Genomic DNA, 23,903 nt, shown 5'->3' on the forward strand with positions numbered 1-23,903 from the left:
CTCGTATACTGTTGGTGGGATTGTAAATTGCTACAACCACTATGGAAGATAGTGTGGACGTTCATCAAAAAATTAAAAATAGAAACACCATATGATTTATCATTCCATCCCACTTGTGTAAGTATATCTGATGAAATTAAAACAGGATCTCAAAGAGGTCTCTGTACTCTCTCCATTATTCACAATAATCAAAGTATGGAAACAATCTAAGTGTCTTTCAATGGGTGAATGGATAAAGATAATGTGCTATATAATACATACAATGGGATGATTTTCAGCCACAAGAAAGAAGGAAATCCTGCCATTTGCAACAACATGGATGGTACTAGAGAACATTATGCTAAGCATAGTAAGTCAGACACACAAAGAAAAACATCATATGATCGTAATTATATGTGGAATTTTAAAAAGCTGAACTCATAGAAACAAAGAAACAAAGTGCAATTGTGGTTACCCAGGACTGGTGGGTGGAGGAAATGGGGAGATATGGATCTAAAACATCTATAGAAGATAACTTTGTTCTGGGGATCTAATACACATCCTTGTGATTATAGATAACAACACTGTACTATATACTTGAAAGTTGCTAAGATACAAGATCTTTAAATGTTTTTATAACAAAAAAGATGGTAATTATGTGACATGATGGAAGTGTTAGCTAACACTGTGGTGGTAATCATACTGCTATATAAAAGTATATCAAATCAACACCTGGTACACCTTCAAATACACAATGTTATTTGCCAATTATATCTTAATGAAGTTAGGAAAAATTCAAATTTAAAAATCCTTTTAGTATGTAGATTTGGATTTTCTATTATACTTGCAAACTTCTTAGACTATGTTTTTGAATACTCAATTTTGCTTTTTTTTTTCATTCAGGAGCTCCAATAATGTATTGGAGCTTTGCATATCCACTAATCAGTATCTCTGTAGTCTTTTTTTTTTTTAACCACTTCCTCTATCTTATTTTAGTTTTCTTAGATATTTTGATTTCTCTTCACAATTCTCCTTATTATATTTTAAGTTGTAGTTATTTTCTTGTGCACATTATTTAAACTTTTGAGATGTTTTGTATTTTCAGTTTCTTTTCTGAGTTAATTCTCATTTCATAGCTTTTTTTTGTCCATTTACATTCAGAGATTTAAATATTTGGTATGAACATCTTCTTTAATATCTGCATATTCTCATCTCAAGTATTTAATTCAGCTTGGGATATTGTGGTTCAACTTTTCTCTGCTTTAAATTTACTTATTTGAGGGGGGGGTTTATCAGCTACTATGTTTTATTATAATTTTTTTTCTTATAATAGCTTTGTAGGGATGGTATCTACCATTTGTCATTCATTTTAAACTTTTTTAAAAGTCTATTTTGAGAGAGAGAGAGAGAGAGAGAATGCACACATGGGAAGGGCAAAGAGAGAGAGAGAGAGAGGGAGAGAGAATCCCTCTGCTGATAGCACAGAACCTGATGGTGAGGCTTGATCTCTTGAACAGTGAGATTATGACCTGAGCTGAAATCAAGAGCCGAACCCTTGACCAACAGAGCTACCCAGAAGCCCCTGTCATTTATTTTAAATGTCTGTATTTTTCTGGATTAGCAATAACAGATGATTATATTACTGTGAAATTTGGGTGCCTTCTTAGATGTTTTAGTTAAAAGCATCCTCTTCAGGCTGAACAATTTTTAGACTTTTTTGGGTGGGTGAGGAAAAAAGGGGGTGATATGTCTTCCGATTTTGTGATTCTTTTTTATTACTCTAGGTCCCATATTGACACTGCTTATTTTCTCTTCACAAGCCTTAAACACTCCTTGCTAAGACTGCTACCATCACTCCCACAGATTTAATCCCTGTCCTTTTGATTTCCCAGGAGCTAGTGCTCTGATCTACAGTCTGAGTATCAGTGATTTCCCCCATTCAGTGTGTGACTTTCCAGGCAGTGATTTTATCTGTATTTTCCAACTGTTAGGCCTCCACTACTCTATCCTCCATCTTGTGCAGTCTCTACTTGACTATCTACTCCTGCATGTCTCTATTATTTTCTTATATTTGCCTTACTTACATGTGTATTGAATTGAATTCTTTGTCTCTCAACTTAAACTTGACACCTTTTGTGGGTAGTTCAATTTGCTCTCTTTTTTCCATGATGGTTGGATGATAGAAGAAGAAATTAGATTTAAGAAGTTGCTATTATTCCATAGGAATCCTGTATTCTTTCAACTGAATATGTTCATTGATTTTTTACAGTAACAAGCACAGAGCTAACCACCCACTTAAAAGGGCATGGTGGTGATTGTGTTTGCTGGTAGGGGAGGATTAGAGTTGAGATGGGATAATACCTCAAATTTTAGAGCATTTGAATCACTACCTATAAATGATACCTTCACACAATGTCAGTGCCTGCATTTGTATTTTGGTTTATAAATCTTCTGGTGTGAAGAGTACACCATAGCACAGTAGCTGGAATTGAGACCTGTGCCATTGACTGGATAATTAGTTCATTAAGCTGTACCTGCACTCAGGTAGTCAGAAGCATGCCCAAAACTATAAAAAACATACCATCTTTATAAGTATCATCTTAAAATGTGCATTAGCTATAAGCATAGTGCACACACAAAGAAGACATTTTTCTTAAATTTTTTCAGTATTTTAAGTGCACTATAAAAATAATTGGTAGTTAAAAATTAGTCCATTGTTAAGAAAAAATAATGCTAATGATAGCAACTCAAATGACAGCTTATTATGCTCAAAATAAAGAGATTAACAAAAGGGAAATATATTACACAAAAATATATCACTTTTAGATCTATTATAAATGAATCTGTTTTAACAAATACTGCTTCAAAATCATGTTGGTAGTTGGAATTTTGCTGGTCTTATAGTTTTGTTGTTGGTAATTTGTAAATTCTACATGGTTTTGTAGTTATATAAGAGCTATAAGTATAGAGTTTATTCTCATTTTTGTTTGTACACATTAAATAAAAACTAATTTCAGTCAATGCTACGAGTCCATGAGAATTGTTTCCCTGTAAAGTGCATCTGCATTACCCAAGTTGGAGAGACACTGATATAGTGCATTGAATATAGCTATAACTAGGTTGAATAGAATTTTTTATGAATATAATTTATTGTCGAATTGGCTTACATACAACACCCAGTGCTCATCCCAAGAAGTGCTCTCCTCAATGCCCATCAAGCATTTTCCCCTTTTTCCTGCCCCCATCCACCCTCATTTTGTTCTCTGTATTTAAGAGTCTCTTGGGGTTTGCCTCCCTCCCTCTCTGTTGGTAACTATTTTTCCCCCTTCCCTTCCTCCATGATCTTCTGTTAAGTTTTTCAAGATCCACATATGAGTGAAAATATACGATCTCTATCCTTCTCTGACTGACTTATTTCACTCAGCATAATACCTTCCAGTTCCATCCACATTGCTGCAAATGGCATAATTTCATTCCTTCTCATTGTCAAGTAGTATTCCATTGTATATATAAACCACATCGTCTTTATCTATTCATCAGTGGATAGAAATTTAGGCCCTTTCCATAATTTGGCTATTGTTGAAAGTGCTGCTATAAACATTGGGGTACAACTGCCCCTATGTATCAGCACTCCTGTATCCCTTGGATAAATTCCTAGTTGTGCTATTGCTGGGTCATAAAGTATTTCTTTTTTTAATTTTTTGAGGAATCTCCACACTATTTTCCAGAGCGGCTGCACCAGTTTGCATTCCCACCAACAGTGCAAGAGGGTTTCCATTTCTCCACATCATTTCCAGCATCTGTAGTGTCCTGATTTGTTCAATTTAGCCATTCTGACCAGCGTGAGGTGGTAGTTCAGTGTGGCTTTGATTTTTATTTCCTTGATGATGAATGACGTTGTAGGTTGAATAGAATTTAATGCATTTCAGTGCCTTGTCACTTTCCAGATTGATGAATTACAGAAAGTTTGAGCTTCACTTTCTTTAGAAAATAGGGGAAATTATTTCAACATCATAAGGTTGCAAGGTTTAAATTAAAAAGGTGTATGTGAAGTGATAGTAGGTGTTTATAAAGTTGTAGCAATTATTGTCATATTTCTGATTTACATACAATTAAGAACTATTTTAATTGAGAATCAAAACTATCAAAATTCTATCATAATTTTCAAGTGGGCTCTTTACCTCCACATTAACTCGTTTTGATACTATATTCTCCTTCCTCAAATTCCTATTCACAGTTGCAGCTATACTTTCCCCATACTTCAATGGGAAAATAGAAGCACCAGAAAAGAACTCTTTCTTCTGATACCAAATATAGAAAATATCAGGGTGTACACTCAATTTTTTCTTATAATCACAAGGATGATGAGTTCTTATTCTTTTCAAAGGCCATTCTCTCCAGTCATGCACTACTGCACCTTGTCTTTTAAGGACCTCTCTTTATTTCTATTTCTTCTTTCTCTAGAATCCTCAAACTTTTTCCTTAGTGGGTTATTCCTTCTGGCATTCAAATAAGCTTATTTCTTTCATTCCAGATTTCTTATTCACCAATGATTTCTATATTACCAAATATAGCTGAGTAAATGTGTTTTGTTTTTTTTTTTTTACAAATAAAGCTGTATATACTTAAGGCAGACAATGATGTTTGCATATATACATTGTGAAGTTGGCACCACAATCGTGCTAATTAAGACATACATCACAGCACATAATTAATTTTTTTAAAATTTCTGGTAAGAACACTTAACATTCACCCTCTTACCAAATTTAAATATATGGTACAGTATTGTGAGTTTTTAAAAATGTTTATTATTTATTTTTGAGAGAGAAATGGAACAAGCCATGGAGAGACAGAGAGAGAGAGAGACAGAGAGACACAGAGACAGAGACAGAATCTGAAGCAGGCTTCAGGCTCTGAGCTCTCAGCACAGAGCCTGATGCAGGGCTTGAACCCACCAACCATGAGATCATGACCTGGGTCGAAGTCAGACACCCAACCTACTGAGCCACCCGGCATCCCACAGTATTATTAATTATAGTTCCATGCTTCAGAACTATATTAGATCTTCAGAATTTATTCTTTTTGTATAACTAAAACTTTGTATCCCTTTCCCAACATGTCCTCTGTTATCTCTACCTCAGTCTGTTGCCACCACCATGTACTCTCTGCTTCAATGAGTTTGGCTATTTTGTATTCTACATAAAAGTGGGATCATGCTGCATTATCTTTCCGTGTCTAGCTTATTTCACTTGCATAATGTCCTCCAGATTCACTTATGTCAGGATTTGTTTCTTTTTGAAAGCTGAATAATATTTATGTGTGTATGTGTGTGTATCACATCTTCTTTATCCATTTATTCATTATGGACATTTAAGTTTCCATGTCTTAGCTATTGTGAATAATGCTGCAATAAACATGGAAGTGTAAACATTTCTTAGAGACAGTGATTTCATTTCCTTTGGATATACAACTGGAAGTGGTATTGCTGGATTATAAGGTAGTTCTATTTTTTCTTTTTAAGTTTATTTATTTTGAGAGAAAGAGAGCATGAGTAGGAGAGGGGGAGAGAGAGAGGTAGAGGGAGAGAGAATCTCAAGCAGGCTCCGCACTGTCAGCACAGAGCCAGATATGGGGTTTGAACTCACAAATCCTGAAATCATGACCTGAGCCAAAACCAAGAGTTGAGCGCTTAACTGACTGAGTCACCCAGGCTCCCCAAGGTAGTTCTGTTTTTCATTTGCAGAGGAGCCTTCATATTATTTTTCATAATGGCTGTACAAGTTTACATCCCACCAACACTGTACAAAAGTTTCCTTTGCTCTACATCCTTGCTGATACTTATTTTTGACTTTTTGATAATAGACATTCTAACAGGCATGAAGTGATGCCTTTTTTTGATTTTCATTTGCATTTCCCTGATGAGAGTGATATTGAATACCTTTTCATATACATGTTGGCCACTTGTATGTCTTCTTTTAAGAAATCTGTGGAAATGCTGAATCACTAAATTGTACACCTGAAACTATTACTACATTGTATGTTAAATGGAATTTAAATAAATACCAAAAAAATTTGCCTATGCAGATCTTTTGCCCTCTTTTAAACTACACATTTTTTTTCCTTTTTTTGCTATTGAGTTGCATGAGTTCCTTACATATTTGGGTATTAATCACCGAACAGATAACATGGTTTGTAAATAGGCTTTCCCAGTGCGTAGGCTGCCTTTTTATTTTGTTAATGGTTTTCTTTATCACGCAGAAGATTTTTAGTTTGATGTAATACTGCTTGCTTGTGTTTTTGGTGTTGTGTTAAAAATTATTGCCCATCTATTGATGGACATTTGGGTTGCTTCCATATTTTGGCTGTTGTAAATAATGCAGCAGTAAACACAGGTGTGTGTGTGTGTGTGTATAATTAGTGTTTTTGTCTTTTTTGGAGGGTAAATCCTCAGGCTTTGGATCATATGGAATCTTCATATGTTTTCCAAAGTTGTTTCCATTTGAGGAATCTCCATACTGTTTTCCAAAATTGTTGCACCAATTCACATTGCCACCAACAGTGTACAAGGGTTTTTTTCCCTCCACATCTTCACCAACAATTGTTGTTTATTCTCTTTTTGATACTAGCCATTCTGACTGGTGAGTAATATCCCCAATTGTCCATTAACATATGAACACACACACACACACACACACACACACACACACACACACACAATGGAGTGTTAGTCATGAGGAAAAGATGATATCTTGCCATTTGTGACAACAGAATGGACTTAGGAGGTATTATGCTAAGTGCAATAAGTCAGAGGGAGAAAGACAAGCAACATATGATTTCACTTACATGAGAAATCTACAAAAACAAAGCAGGAAAGCAAACAAAAAAACTGACTCCTTTATACAGAGAAGAAACTCATGGTTGCCAGAGAGGAGGTAGATGGGGAGATGAATAAAATAGGTGAATGGGATTAAGAAGTACAAATTTCATCCTTCAGAAATACAAGCAATTATCAGGGAATACTATGAAAAATTATATGCCAAGAAACTGGACAACCTGGAAGAAATGGACAAATTCCTAAACACCCACACGCTTCCAAAAGTCAATCAGGAGGAAATAGAAAGCTTGAACAGACCCATAACCAGCGAAGAAATTGAATCAGTTATCAAAAATCTCCGAACAAATAAGACTCCAGGACCAGATGGCTTCCCAGGGGAGTTCTACCAGACATTTAAAGCAGAGATAATACCTATCCTTCTCAAGCTATTCCAAAAAATAGAAAGGGAAGGAAAACTTCCAGAATCATTCTATGAAGCCAGTATTACCTTGATTCCTAAACCAGAGACCCAGTAAAAAAAGAGAACTACAGGACAATATCCCTGATGAATATGGATGCAAAAATTCTAAATAAGATACTAGCAAATCGAATTCAACAGCATATAAAAAGAATTATTCACCATGATCAAGTGGGATTCATTCCTGGGCTGCAGGACTGGTTCAACATTTGCAAATCAATCAACGTGATACGTCACATTAATAAAATAAAAGATAAGAACCATATGATCCTGTCAATCGATGCAGAAAAAGCATTTGACAAAATTCAGCATCCTTTCTTAATAAAAACCCTCAAGAAAGTCGGGACAGAAGGAACATACTTAAACATCATAAAAGCCATTTATGAAAAGCCCACAGCTAACATCATCCTCAATGGGGAAAAACTCAAAGCTTTTTCCCTGAGATCAGGAACATGACAGGGATGTCCACTCTCACCATGGTTGTTTAACATAGTGTTGGAAGTTCTAGCATCAGCAATCAGACAACAAAAGGAAATCAAAGGCATCAAAATTGGCAAAGATGAAGATAAGCTTTCACTTTTTGCAGATGATATGATATTATACATGGAAAATCCGATAGACTCTACCAAAAGTCTGCTAGAACTGATACATGAATTCAGCAAAGTCGCAGGATACAAAATCAATGTACAGAAATCAGTTGCGTTCTAATAGACTAATAATGAAGTAACAAATAAAGAAACTTATCCCATTCACGATTGCACCAAAAACATACAATACCTAGGAATAAATCTAACCAAAGATGTACAAGATCTGTATGCTGAAAACTATAGAAAGCTTATGAAGGAAATTGAAGAAGTTATAAAGAAATGGAAAAACATTCCGTGCTCATGGATTGGAAGAATAAATATTGTCAAAATGTCAATACTACCCACAGCTATCTACACATTCAATGCAATCCCAATCAAAATCGCACCAACATTCTTCTCGAAGCTAGAACAAGCAATCCTAAAATCCATATGGAACCACAAAAGACCCCGAATAGCCAAAGTAATTTTGAAGTAGAAGACCAAAGCAGGAGGCATCACAATCCAAGACTTTAGCCTCTACTACAAAGCTGTCATCATCAAGACAGCATGGTATTGGCACCAAAACAGACACAGAGACCAATGGAATAGAATAGAAACCCCAGAACTAGACCCACAAATGTATGGCCAACTCATCTTTGACAAAGCAGGAAAGAATATCCAACGGAAAAAAGACAGTCTCTTTAACAAATGGTGCTGGGAGAACTGGACAGCAACATGCAGAAGATTGAAACTAGACCACTTTCTCACACCATTCACAAAAATAAACTCAAAATGGATAAAGGACCCGAAATGTGAGACAGGAAACCATCAAAACCCTAGAGGAGACAGCAGGAAAAGACCTCTCTGACCTCAGCCGTAGCAATCTCTTACTCGGCACATCCCCAAAGGCAAGGGTATTAAAGGCAAAAATGAATTACTGGGACCTTATGAAGATAAAAAGCTTCTGCACAGCAAAGGAAACAACCAACAAAACTAAAAGGCAACCAACGGAATGGGAAAAGATATTTGCAAATGACATATTGGACAAAGGGCTAGTATCCAAAATCTATAAAGGGCTCACCAAACTCCACACCCGAAAAACAAATAACCCAGTGAAGAAATGGGCAGAAAACATGAATAGACACTTCTCTAAAGAAGACATCCGGATGGCCAACAGGCACATGAAAAGATGCTCAACGTTGTTCCTTATCAGGGAAATACAAATCAAAACCACACTCAGATATCACCTCACACCAGTCAGAGTGGCCAAAATGAACAAATCAGGAGACTATAGATGCTGGAGAGGATGTGGAGAAATGGGAACCCTTTTGCACTGTAGGTGGGAATGCAAACTGGTGCAGCCGCTCTGGAAAACAGTGTGGAGGTTCCTCAAAAAATTAAAAATAGACCTACCCTATGACCCAGCAGTAGCACTGCTAGGAATTTACCCAAGGGATACAGGAGTGCTGATGCATAGGGGCACTTGTACCCCAATGTTTATAGCAGCACTCTCAACAATAGCCAAATGATGGAAAGAGCCTAAATGTCCATCAACTGATGAACGGGATAAAGAAATTGTGGTTTATATACACAATGGAGTACTACGTGGCAATGAGAAAGAATGAAATATGACCCTTTGTAGCAACGTGGATGGAACTGGAGAGTGTGATGCTAAGTGAAATAAGCCATACAGAGAAGGACAGATACCATATGTTTTCACCCTTATGTGGATCCTGAGAAACTTAACAGAAACCCATGGGGGAGGGGAAGAAAAAAAAAAAAAAAGGTTAGAGTGGGAGAGAGCCAAAGCATAAGAGACTCTTAAAAACTGAGAACAAACTGAGGGTTGATTGGGGGTGGGAGGGAGGGGAGGGTGGGTGATGGGTATTGAGGAGGGCACCTTTTGGGATGAGCACTGGGTGTTGTATGGAAACCAATTTGACAATAAATTCCATATATTAAGAAGTACAAATTTCAGTTATAAAATAAGTTATGAAATTGAAAAGTAAAGCATAGGGAATATATTGAATATATTGTAACAATGCTGTGTGGGACAGATAGTGAGTATACTCATGCTGCACTGAGCAATATAGAGAGTTGTTGAATCCATATGTTGTATACCTGAAACTAATATAACATTGTATATTAATTATACTTTAAAAAAATAACGCATATTAAGGGTTTTGCCACAAAAATGTTGCCCAGATAAATGTCAAGAAGCTTTGTATATGGTGTGAGATGCAAGTTCAGTTGCATTCTTGATGTGAGTATCCAGCTTCCCAGCGCCATTTATTGAAGATAGTATCATTTCCTCATTTTGTATTGACACCTTGTCAAAGATCAGTTGCCTGTATATGATTGGATTTATGTCTGGGCTTTTTATTCTGTTCCTTGGTCTTCTTGTCTATCTTTATGCTAGTATTATACTGTTTTCATTATAGTATCGTTGTAACATATTTGTTTATCAGAAAGTATGATACCTCTTTGTTATTAAAATGGATTTGGCTTTTTGGGGTCTCTGTACTTACATAGGAATTTTAGGATTACTTTTACTATTTCTGTAAGGAATGCCATTGGAATTTTGATATGAATTGCATTGAGTCTGTAGATAACTTTGGATAGAATGGACATTTCGATATTCTTTCAATTGATGAATATGGGATGTCTTTCCGTGTATTTGTGTGTTCTTTAATTTCCATCATCAATATTTATAACTGTTGAGGTACAAGTCTTATATCTCTTTGGTTAAGTTTATTCCAGATATTTTATTCTTTTTGTTGCTCTTATAAAGGGGATAATTTTCTTAAATTTTGGGGGGGATAGTTTGTTGTTTGTGTATAGAAATGTGACTAACTTTTGGCTGTTGATTTTGCATCCTTCAGCTTTACTGAATTAGTTTATTCTAACACGTGGTAGTTATCCTTGAGTCTTGAGGATTTTCTGCATACATGGTCAGGTCATATACAAAAAGATAATTTTACTTCTTTCTTTTGGATTTGGATGTCTCTTCTTTTTTCTAATTGCTCAGGGTAGTACTTCCACTACTATGTAGAGTAGAAGTAGCAAGAGTGGGCATCATTGCCTTGTACCAGAGGGAAAGCTTTCAGCTGTTTTTTATTGATTATGATGTTGGCTGTGGGCTTTTCATAAATGCTTGCGTTGTGTTAAATTCATTCTATACCTATTTTGTCTATAGTTTTTTATCATGAATTAATGTTGAAATTTGTCTAATTTTTTTTTACCATCCATTGAGACAATTATACAATTTCTTTGATTTTGTTCACGTGGTGTGTCACACTGATTTGTGTATGTTGAACCTCCCTTCCATCCCTGAAATAAATCTCACTTGGTTGTGGTAGTTGATCCTGTGAAGGTGGTGTTGAATTTCGTTGGCTAGTTTTTATTTTATTTTATCTTATTTTATTTTATTTTGAGAGAGAGCACATGCACGAGAGTGAGGGAGGAGCAGAGAGAGAGGGAGAGAGAGAATTCCAAGCAGGCTCCATGCTGACAGCCCTGATGCGGGGCTCAGTCTCACGAACCCTGAGATCATGACCTGAGTCAAAAACAAGAGGCAGATGGGTAATAGACTCATCCCCCAGGCGCCCCAATTTGCTAGTGTTGAATTTAACATTCTGATATCTATGTTTGTCAGACATATTCTCCTATAGTTTTCTTATATTGGCTTTTTCTGGCTCTCATTTCAGGGTGATTTTGGCCTCAAAATGAGTGGAAATTTTTTGGGGGGGAGAGTTTGCAAAGAATAAGTATTCTTTTAGTATTTGGTAGAATTTACCCATGAAGCCATCTGGCCCTGAACTTGTCTTAGTTGAGAGGTTTTTGATTACTGAGTCAGTCTCCTTATTTATTATTGGGCTTTCTATTCCCTCTTGATTCAGTTTGGGTAGGTTGTATGTTTTTAGGAATTTGTCAGTTTTTTTCTAGGTTATTAAATTTGGTACATAATTGTTCATAATAGTCTGTCTTTTTTATTTATGAAACAACCATTGTGATATTTCATTTATGATCTTGAGTCTTTTTTTAGTTTAAATATTTGTCGTGTTGTTTATCTTTTCATAAAACCAACTCTGTTTTATTATTTTTTTCTATAGTTTTTCTGGTCTCTAGTTGATGTATTTCTGCTCTACTCATTATTATTTTCTTCCTTGTGCTAACTCTGAGGTTAGTGTGTTCTTTTTGTCATTCCTTGATATGTATAGTTATATTGTTATTTGAGATCTTCATTTTTAATATAGGCATTTGTTGCTATAAAATTCTCTCTTAGTACTCTTGGCTGCATCTCAAGTATTATGTTGTGATTTTATTTTTGTTTTTCTCAAGATATGCTTAAAATTTCATCTTGATTTCTTTTACCGAATGGTTCAAGGGTTGTTTAGTTTCCACATTTGTTAATTTTCCATTTTCTTAGTGTTAGTGATATTTTAGTTCACTGCATTATGACTGGAAAAAATACTTGTAATAATTTTTATATTCTTAAGTTTGTTATGACTTGTTTTATGAAGTACCATGTAATCTGTTTTGGAGATGTTCTTTGAGCTCTTGGGAAGAATGTGTATTCTGTTCGATGGAAAGTTCTACATATGTCTGTTGAGGTCCATCAGATCTACAGTGTTGTTCAAGTCAGCTGTTTATGAATTTCTGTCTGAATTTGTATCCTTTATTGAGAGTTGGTATTGAAGTCTTTCCCTATTGTTGTATTGTCAATCTCTCCTTTCAAATTATTAATTAATTTTTTTAATGTTTATTTATTTTTGAGAGGGAGAGACACACACATACATACAGAGCGTGAGTAGGGGAGGGGCAGAGAGTGAGAGAGACACACAGAATCCGAAGCAGGCTCCAGGCTCTGAGCTGTCAGCACAGAGCCCAATGTGGGGCTCAAACCCATGAACCATGAGATCATGACCTGAGCTGAAGTTGGATGCTTAACCAACTGAGGACCCAGGTGCCCCTCAGATTATTAATTCTAATGCTTATTTTATATTGGATCCATACATATTTATTGTTAGATCTTCCTGTTTGATTGAGCCTTTTATCATTATATAATGACTTTGTGTCTAGAGATAATTTTTGACATTAAGTCTATTTTGTCTTGTAGTATTAGAGCCATTTCAGCTTTTTTTGTTGTTACTGTTTTCATGCAGTGTACTTTCCCAAAACTTTACTTTCAGACAATGTGTTTTTAAAACTGAGTCTTTTGTAGATAGTATATTGCTGAATTAAAAAAAAAAATCAATCACCCTCTGCCTTTTGATTAGGGCATTTAATCCATTTACACTTAATTAATTTATTTTTTTATTTTTTTATTTAAAAAAAAATTTTTTTAACATTTATTTATTTTTGAGACAGAGGGAGACAGAGCATTAATGGGGGAGTGTCAGAGAGAGGGAGACACAGAATCTGAAATAGGCTCCAGGCTCTGAGCTGTCAGCACAGAGCCCGACGCGGGGCTTGAACTCACAGAGTGTGAGATCATGACCTGAGCTGAAGTCGGCCGCTTAACCGACTGAGCCACCCAGGCGCCCCTACACTTAATTTAATTATTGATGGTGAAGACTTATTATTGCCATTTTGTTAATTGTTTTCTGTCTGTTGTGCCATCATTATTCTCTCTTCCTCTATTGCTGTCTTTTGTGACTTAAGAATTTTTTAGTGACTTTAATTCTTTTCTATTTTTCTTTCCTGTGCCTATTACAAGTTTATTTTCTTGGTGGTTAGCTTGAGATTTGCATAAAATAGCTTGCAGTTAAAACCATCTATTTTAAGTAGATATCACTTCAATAATCACACATAAAATCTCTCCACTTTTATTCCCCTCAATACACACTTTGTGTTCTTGTAGAGCTTGCTTCTTTTTTATATTTTATATCTACTAACATATTTTTTTCTTCTAACTTTGATGCTGGGATTATACGTAATTTTGTCCTCTTCTAGAAATATATTTTTTTTTTTTTTGGCCTCTAGGACTCTGCATTTTACCAGTTTTCCTTTCACTTATCAACCTACTTCTCAGCCTCTCCTACTGGATCATTACTATACCTTATTGCTAAGCACTCTTTCATCTTTAAACTTTGTGCCTGCATGTCTTAATCTATATACTTAGCTTTAAATGACATTTATGTAGTGTTCTGATCACCTTGTATTTGCTCCTTGGTGAAGAAAGGATCCCTTGCCTTAAATAGTATGATAGCTCAATACATGACACCCAACCCTGTACAGAAGAGATTGACAACTGTTTATTGTCAAATACATTTACACTCTGGTGAACAAAGACACTAGGGACCATGTAAGGCAACATGGATGTTGCACAGGGAATGGAATGAACTAGCAGGGGTTGTGGGAGGCAGACTCGGTAATAAGAGGAAAGTTGGGTACCCCAGGTTTCCCATGGATGGATGTAATTGACTTGTTTGGATAATTCTGTAGGCTGTCAGAGAAGTAAAAACCCTCAGGATGAATACCAGGTGAGGTGCAAATGGTACAGGTGATAGGGAAACTAGCTCATTTAGAAGCCATTACTCCTGGGTGGGCACACCTGGTGAGAGCAGGAAAACTCATGGTTAGGTCTTTGGAGGCTATACAGCTCAAAGATGCTAAGGGAACACTTGAAATTCTGAGTGTTAAAAGAAAAATACTGATTCCTATGTGTTTCATTCCAAACCTTGCCTATACGTTCCATACTTTTTTGCCCAATGCCTCCATGACATTTACCACTGAGATGTCTGACAAACAAGCCAAACCTAAAATGTCCCAAAGTCTTAATTTCCTTCTCTATTACTCAACATGTTTCTCCTGTTTTTCTCATCTTAGTAAATGGAATCATCATGTACTCAGCTGCACAATACTTTGTAATATTTTATCTCTACCCTTCTTCACCCTTCACAATTCATTTCACATTTCACATACAGAAAAATTCATTAAGTTTTTAATCTTCTTGTCTTACAGTTATCCACTTCTCTCCATTTTCACCGTCACCATTTTATCCAGGCTACCAACATCTTTCTCTTTGACAAGTATAATCCTCTTAATGAAACCCCCCAACTTTGCTCCCTTAGCCCCAGTCTGTTCTTACATGGCAGTTGAAGTGAACTTTTAGACATAAAGTATAGGAGTGCCTGGGTGTCTTAGTCAGTTATGCATCTGACTCTTGATTTGGGCTCAGGTTATGATCTCAGGGTTGTGAGATCAGCCCCCCTTCCACCCCCCGCCTTGGGGCTCCATACTGGGCATGAAGCCTGCTTAATATTTTCTCTCTCCCTCTCCTGCCCCTCCCATCCCCTCAAAAAATAAATGAAATAAATATTTACGTATACATATATGAGCAGCTACAATTTTCCTTGGTGAGAGTAAGGGCAGAGAGGATAGTCTAAACAATAAGTGTTTAATTTGTTCTAATTCAAGGCCAATTTATAGAGGACACAAATAGTTTGCCTCTTTCTCTAAAAGGTTTCAGAGTTGTGCTGTAGTATTTCCTTATCTATGGTTTTGGTTTCTTTGGTTTCAGTTACACATGGTCAACCACAGTCTGGAACACAGACGATTCTCCTTCTGATGGATCTTCAGAAGGTTGGCAGCCCAATGCTATGTCAAAATGTCTGTGTCGTCTCACTTTATCTCAATCATGTAGCCATTTTATCATATCACATCATCACAAGAAGAAAGGTGAGTACAGTACAATAAGATACTTGGAGGGAGGGAGAGAAAGAACATTCATGTAACTTTTATTATACTATATTGTTATAATTGTTTTATTTTATCATTATTACTAACCTCTTAATGTGCCTAACTTATAAATGAAACTTTATCATAGGTATCATAGGAAACAACATAGGATATATATGGTTTGATACTATCCATGATTTCAGGCATCCTCTTGGTCTTTTGACGTATCCCTTGCAGATAGGGGTAGAACTACTGTACAGATTTTTCACTGGATTTACTAGTTTTTCCCATTCTATTTCTATGGGTTAACTTTGATAGCTGCCCTTCTTCCAATCCAATACATTTACATTTTAATTAGCACTGTCTTTTGAACACAAGTTATGCCACTCCACTGCTTGACGTATTTAAGAACCTCCTACTGCACAGAGAATAAAATCTAAAATTTTTGTCATGACATAATGGCCTGTAAGATATGTCCCCTGCCTCTGTTTCCAGCGTTTTCCTTTCCAGCCTCTCCTTGGCTTGTTATACTCTAGCTACCTGTTCATACTTAAGTTCCTGGAGTACATGTTTCTTCTGTCAGGTCTCTTTACTCTTATTTACTTTATGGTGATTTCTCTTTATCCTTCTGTACAGACTTTGTAATTTATACTTCCCTCACTCCATTATTCTACCTCATAGCATCCTGTTCTTTCTCTTAGAAAAACAATATCGAAGTTTGTAGTAAACATGTATTTGTACTGATTATTTTCAATGCTCACTAGAAATAATGACACTTGTTTTGTTCAACACTGTGTATCTGATACCTAGAACTGTTTTGCATAAAATAGTGCTCAAGAAATAATTATTGAATTTAGAATATAATAATGAATGAAGAATTAATTAAGAAGAATGAATAAAGAACATAATTGAAACATGGGAATTGATTTCTGGATCACCTTTTTACTTTAGCCCAGCAGTTCTCAAAATTTTTCTTCTCAGGCTTCCCTTGTACTCTTAAAAATAATTGAGGACCCCAAATAACTTTTAGATTTTGTTAATTTTTTATTGAAGTATAATTGACAAACCATATCCTCTTGGTTTCAGGTACACATCATACCTGATTTTATATTTTTATACATTATCAAATAATCCCAATAAGTTTAGTTACCATCTGTCATCATAGTTATTACAATATTACTGACTATATTTTCTATGTTGTATACATTGCATTCCCATGACTTGCTATTTTACAACTGGAAGTTTGTACTTCCTAACCTCCTTAACCTATTTCTCCTACCTCCCAATTTCTCTCCATTCTTGCAACCAACAGTTTCCTGTACTTTGTAAGTCTGTTTCTATTTTGTCTTTATTGTTCACTTGTTTTTTAGGTTCCATGTGTAAGTGAAATGATAAAATCTCTGATTTTATTTCACTTAGCATAATATCCCCTAGGTCCATCCATGTTCTTGGAAACAGGAGAATTTTATTTTTTCTAGAGCTGAGTAATATTTCATTGTATGTGTATACCACATCTTTACTTATTCACTTATTGATGGACAGTTAAGTTACTTTTGTATCTTGGCTATTATAAATAATTGTGCAATGAATATAAGGGTACATTCATACTTAAAAATTTGGTTTTTCATTTTCTGCAGATATATATTCAGAAGCAGAATTGCTGGATGGTATGGTAGTTCTATTTTTTTTTTATTTTTGGGGTAAACTCCATGTTGATTTGCAAAGTGTCTGTACTAATTTACATTCTTAGCAACAGTGTACAAGTGTTCTCTTTTCCTCATCTCCTCACCAATATGTTTTATTGTGTGCCATTTTGATGATAGCCAATCTGACAGATGTGAGGTGATATCTCATTGTGATTTTGCATTTCTCTGATGACCAGTGATACTCAGTATCTTTTAATGTACAGTTGTATATCTTCTTTGGGGGAAAAAAAAAGTCTATTCACATCTTCTACCCATTTTTTTAAATTGAGATTCTTGTTTTATTGATATGAAGGTGTGAAAGTTTTTCATATAATTTATTTTTAACCTCCTATTGATGGTAGGGTTTGCAAATATCTTCTCCCATTCAGTAGGTTGCCTTTTGTTTGTTATTATTTATTTTGCTGTGCAAAAGCTATTTAACTTTGATATAATCTCATTTGTTTGTTACAGCTTTTTTTTGTCCTTGCCTGAGGAAACTGGCCCAAAAATAAATTGCTCAGACTGATGTCAAAGACCTTATGCCCTATGTTTTGTTTGAGAAGTTTTATGATTTCAGGTCTTATGTTTAAGTCATTAAACCATTTGAATTTATTTTTGCAATTTTCCTAGTCCTTATTATCGACACACGTCTTTTCCCCTTTGTATCTTCTTGCCTCCTTTGCCGTGGGTTAATTGACCATACATGTGTGGTTTTATATCTAGGCTCCCTATTCTATTACATTGGTCTACATGTCTGTTTTTATGTCAATAAAATATAGTTTTAATGACTTTAACTTTGTAGTATAGTTTGAAATTGGAGCATGATACTTGTATCTTTGTTCTTCCTTAAAATTGCTTTGGCTGTTTAGTATTTTGATGGTTCAATACAAATTTTAGGATTCTTGTTCTAGTTCTTTGAAAATGCCATTGGTATTTTGACGGGAATTACATTACATCTGTAGATTGCTTTAAGAAGTATGGATATTTTAAGAATTTTAATTCTTGTGAGTATGATATATCTTTTTATTTCTTTTTGCCATTTTTGATTTCTTTCATCATTCTCTTATAGTTTCCAGAGTACAAATATTTTACCTCCTTGGTTAAATTTATTCCTAGGTATTTTATTCTTTTTGGTGGAATTATAAGTGGCATTGTTTTCTTAATTTCTTTCTGATAGCTTACTATTAGTATATAAAAATGTAACTAATTTCTGTATGTTAATTCTGTATTCTACATTTCATGGAATTTATTAGTTCTGGGGTTTTTTTGGTGACATATTGAGAGTGTTTTATATATAGTATCATCATCTGCAAATAATGACAGTTTTAATTTTTGCTTACCAATTTGGGTGGCTTTTCTTTTTCTTGTCTAATTGTTGCGTCTAGGAGTTAGAATACTTTGTTGAATAAAAGTGGCAAGGGTGGGCATCCTTATCTTAATCCTCATCTTAAAGGAAAAACTTTCAGCTTTTCACTATTGAGCATAATGTTAGCTGTGGACTTGTTATAAATAGCCTCTCTTGTGCTGAGGTACATTTCCTGTAAACCACTTTGTTGAGAATTTTTTTCATAAATGGATGTTGAATTTTGTTCAAATGCTTTTTCTGTATCTATTGAGATCTTAAGATTTTTATTCTTTGTTAATAAGATGTATCATGTTTGACATGGAGATATTGAAGCACCCTTTACATCTGTGGAGTACACTTGATCATAGTATATATAATCTTTTTAATATATTGTTGAATTCACTTTGCTAATGTTGTGTTGAAAAATTTTGCATCATGTGCAAAACAGGGATATTGGCTTGTAATTATCTTTTGTGATGTCTGTGTGGTTTTGTTATTAAGGTATGCTGACCTTATAAAAAGAGTTTAGAATCATTCCTTCCTCTCTAATTTTTTGCACTAATTTGAAAAGAAGTACTAACTCTGAATGTTTGGTAGAATTCACCTGCAAAACTGTCTGGTCCTGGATCTGTTTTTTGGGGGAGTTTTAAAATGACTTCTTCAATTCCATTACTTGAAATTGGTCTATTCACATTTTCTATTTCTTTTTTTTCCTCATTAAACTTTGTTTTAATGGGTCTCAAAATTCTGTGACAGATTTTTGGTCAAGTTGTTTCAATGAAAAAGTACTGAATTTAAAAACTAAAAAACTGACACACATTCATGCGCGCGTGCACACACACACACACACACACACACACACACACACCTCAAATGGTTCACAAAACATTCTCATTTCCTCCTGAAGGCTTTATGATGCATTGTTAGTATTAACCTGTCTTTTACTATTAAACTTAAATGGCCATTTGACACATACAGTTGACAGACCATTCTTCTACCACTGATTAAGACTGGGTGGCCTTCTGAGCTTTCTGGGTGGACTTGGTGACCGTGCCAGCTCCAGCTGCCTTCTTGTCCACTGCTTTGATGACACCCACAGCAGCAGTCTGTCTCATGTCATGAACAGCAAACAGGTCAGAGGAGGTTAGTCAGAGAAGCTCTAAATGCACATAGGCTTCCCAGGAACCATATCAACGATGGCAGCAGCATCTGATTTCAAGAACTTGGGTCATCTTTCAGCCTTTGCCCAGAACAACCATCTTGTCCTTCAGCTCAGCAAACTTGCAGGCAACGTAAGCTGTGTGATGATCCAACATAGGTGCATATTCAGCACTGATTTGTCCTAGGTGGCTCAGGATAATCACCTGAGCCATGAAGCCAGCTGCTTCAATTGGTGGGTCATTTTTGCTGTTACCAGTCACATTGCCACAACGAGCATTGTGGCATTCTTGATAGATACATTCTTGACATTGAAGCCCATTTGTCTCCTGGACTCAAAGCTTCCTGGTACATTTCAACAGACTTTACTTCAGCTGTAACAATGACAGGAGCAAAGGTGACCACAATGGTAGGTGTAAGAATGCATTTCCACTCAGCCAGCAGGGACAGTACCAATACCACCAATTTTGTATTTTGTGTCTGTCCTGAAGGGACAGACGCAAGAGTTTGTCAATTCAATGAGTTGGTGGCAGAATGCAATCCAGAGCTTCAAGCAATGTGGTTATGCTGGAACTGCCACCTTTAAGGGTAACTTTCCATCCTTTGAACCCAGGTATGTTAGCACTTAGCTCTAGCATGTTGTCACCACTGCAGAAATTGGCACGAATTCTAGTAGGTCAGGGTTATAGTCTATTTTCTTAAGGTAGGTGTTGACTTCCGTAATGATTTCCTCCTATCTCTTCTGGCTGTAGAGTGGCTCAGTGGAATCCATTTTGTTTACACCAACAATTAGCTGTTTCACACCATGTGTAAGCCATAAGAGAGTGCTCACAGATCCTTCCGTTCTCAGCGAGGTATCTGCTTCAAATTCACCAACACCAGAAACTACAATCAGAACAGCACAGTCTTCCTGAAATGTGCCTGTAATTATGTTTTGGGGAAAGTCTCTGTGTTCTGGGACATTGATGATGATCACATAATACTTTCTGGTCTCAGATTTTCACAGGGAAATATCAAAGGTGATACCACATTCATAGGCAACTTTCACTTTGTCTAAGACCCAGACATACTTGGAAGGAGCCCTTTACAACTTTCACTTTGTCTAAGACCCAGACATACTTGGAAGGAGACCTTTACTATCTCACCAGCCTCCTTCTAAAATATTTTTATAGTTCTTTTGTTAATCCCACCACATTTGTAGATCAAGTGACCACCAGTAGGAGACTTGTTTGAATGTATATGTGCAATGATGATGATGTTGATTTGAATCTTTTCCTTTCCCATTTTAGTTGTCATGACACCTGTGTTCCGGTGGCAAACATGTTGTGAAAAAGTTCATTTTCAATTCCTTGATTAAGCTTAGAAGGTTGTGTGTTTCTAGGAGTTTACTTTTTCTATATTTTCCAATTTATTGGCATAAAATTGTAGTAATCTTTTATGATCGTTTGTTTTTCTGTGTTGTGAATTGTGATTTCCCTCCTTTCATTTATGATTTTATTGATTTGGACCCTCTCTCTTGAGGTCTTACTGAGTCTGGCAAGAGGTTTACTGATTGTGTTTTTTTCATACATCCATCTCTAGTTTAATTAATCTTTTCTATTTTTTATCTCTATTTCATTTATTTCTGCTCTTTTATTTCTTTCTGTTTACTAACTTCGGGTTTTGTTTGTTCTTTTTGTAGTTCCTTAGGCATAAGGTTAGGTTGTTTATTTGAAATTTTTCTTGTTTCTTGAGGTAAGCTTTTATCTTTAAGAACTTCCCTCTTAGAGGAAATGTGTCCTTTTGCTGTGTCCCATTGTATTTCCACTTCGATTTTTCTTAAGGTATTTTTTTAATCTCCTTCTCAATTTTTTTGTCTACCCATTAGTTGTCTAGTAACATATTTTTAGTCTCAATTTCTTTGTATTTTTCCAGATTTCTTATAATTGGCTTCTAGTTTGATAACATTGTAGTTGGAAAAGATGCTTGATATGATTTCAGTCTTCTTGAAATTATTGAGATGTGTTTTGTGGTCTAATGTGATATATCCTAGAGAATGTTTCATGTGCACCTGAAAAATAGAATTCTGTTTTAGGATGGAATATTCTATATATATCTATTAGTAACAATTTGTCTAATGTGTCATTTAAGGTCAATGTTTCCTTATAGATTTTCTGTTTAGATGATCTATCCATTGATAAAAGTAGGGCATTAAAGTCCCCTAGTATTATTATATTACTCTGAATTTCTCCACTTATGTCTGTTAATATTTGGTTTACATATTTGGCTTTTTCTATGTTGGATGCATAAATATTTACAAATGTTAAATCATCTTCTTGGTTGACCCCTTTTTCATTGTGTAGTGCTCTTCTTTGTCTTCTGTTAGTCTTTGTTTTAATGTCTATTTGGTCTGGTAAGAGTCTCGTATCTACTCAAGCTCTCTTTTTGTTTCTTTTTGCGTGAAATCTCTTTCCATCTCTTCACTTTTAGTCTGTGTGTGTCTTTAGATCTGATTGTTGTCTCTTCTGAGAAGCATATAGATGGGTCTTGTTTCTGTCATGCATTCAGCCACCCCTTGTTTTTTGATTGGAGCATTTTGTCCATTTACATTTACAGTAATTCTTAATATATACTTACTGCAATTTGGTTAATTGTTTTCTGGTTGCTTTTTGTCTGTTTCTTCTTTTCTTGGTCTCTTCTCTCATGGTTTTATTTATTTTTTTAGTGTCATATTTGTGTTCCTTTCTCTCTAATTTTTGTGTAGCTATTGTAGGTTTTTGGTTTCTTATCATATGGTTTATGTTTATCAGCCTATATTTATAGCAGTCTATCTTAAGCTGATATTCACTTTAATTCAAATGTGTTCTAAATGCACTACATTTTTATCCCCCACCATTGTTTTGTGTTTTTTATGTCATATCTCACATCTTTTTATTTTGTGGGTTCCTTATATACTTAACATAGTTAGTTGATTTATTAGTTTTGTTTTTCAACCTTTATGACAGCTTTTAAATAGCTGATTCACTTCCTGTATTATATATTTGTCTTTACCAGTGAGGTTTTTCTTTCATATGTTTTCTTGTTTTTACTTATATACTTTTTGTCACTTAAAAATGACCCTTTAACATTTCCTGTAAAGCTAGTTTGGTGGTAATGAAATCCTTTAGTTTTTGCATGTCTGGGAAATTCTTTTTCTCTCCTTCAATTCTGAATGATAACTTACTGGGTAGAATTTTCTTGGTCGTAACTTTTCCTTTCCCACACTTTAAACATATTTCCACTCCTTTCTGACCTCCAAAGTTTTTGCTGAAAAATTAGCTGATAATCATTTGGGGTTTTCCTTGCATGTAACTATTTTTCTCTTGCTGCCTTCAGTATTCACTCTTTATCTTTAAACTTTGCCATTTTATTTTTATTTTTTTAAAAATTTTTTAATGTTTATTTATTTTTGAGACAGAGAGAGAGAGCATGAATGGGGGAGAGTCAGAGAGAGAGGGAGACAAAGAATTAGAAGCAGGCTGCAGGCTCTGAGCTGTCAGCCCAGAGCCCGACTCAGGGCTTGAACCCACGGACCGTGAGATCATGACCTGAGCCGTAGTCAGATGCTCAACCAACTGAGCCACCCAGGTGCCCTGAAATTTTGCCATTTTAATTATAATAGGTCTTGGTGTGGATCATTTTGAATACATGTTGTTTGGGAGTCTCTTTGCTTCTGGGATCTAGATACTCGTTTCCTTCACCAGGTTAAGGAAATTTTCAGCCATTATTTCTTTAGGTAGGTTTTCTGCCACTTTTTCTCTTTCTCTTCTCCTTCTCTTTTTGGGACCATTAGAATGTTAGTATACTTGATATTGTTCTAGATGTCCTTTAAACTTTCCTTATTTTTTAAAGTTCTTTTTCTTTTTGCTCTATGTATTGGGTATTGTCAACTCTTTTACTTTCCTGGTTGCTGATTTGTTCCTCTGTATCATTTAATTTGCTGATTATTCTCTCTAGAATATATATTTTTCATTTTGGTTATTGTATGTCTTAACTCTGATTAGTTCTTGCTTATATTTTCTAAGTCTTTTTTGAAGTTCTCACTTTATTCCTCTACTCTTCACCGAAAGTCAGTGACTGTTTTTAATGACTATTAATTTGATCTTTTAATCTGGTAAATCATTTATTTCTGTCAGGTTAGGATTTTCCCCCCCCTGGGGTTTTATATTCTTTTCTT

The sequence above is a fragment of the Panthera leo genome, chromosome B3 (assembly GCF_018350215.1).
Source record: "Panthera leo isolate Ple1 chromosome B3, P.leo_Ple1_pat1.1, whole genome shotgun sequence".
Lineage (NCBI taxonomy): Eukaryota > Metazoa > Chordata > Mammalia > Carnivora > Felidae > Panthera > Panthera leo.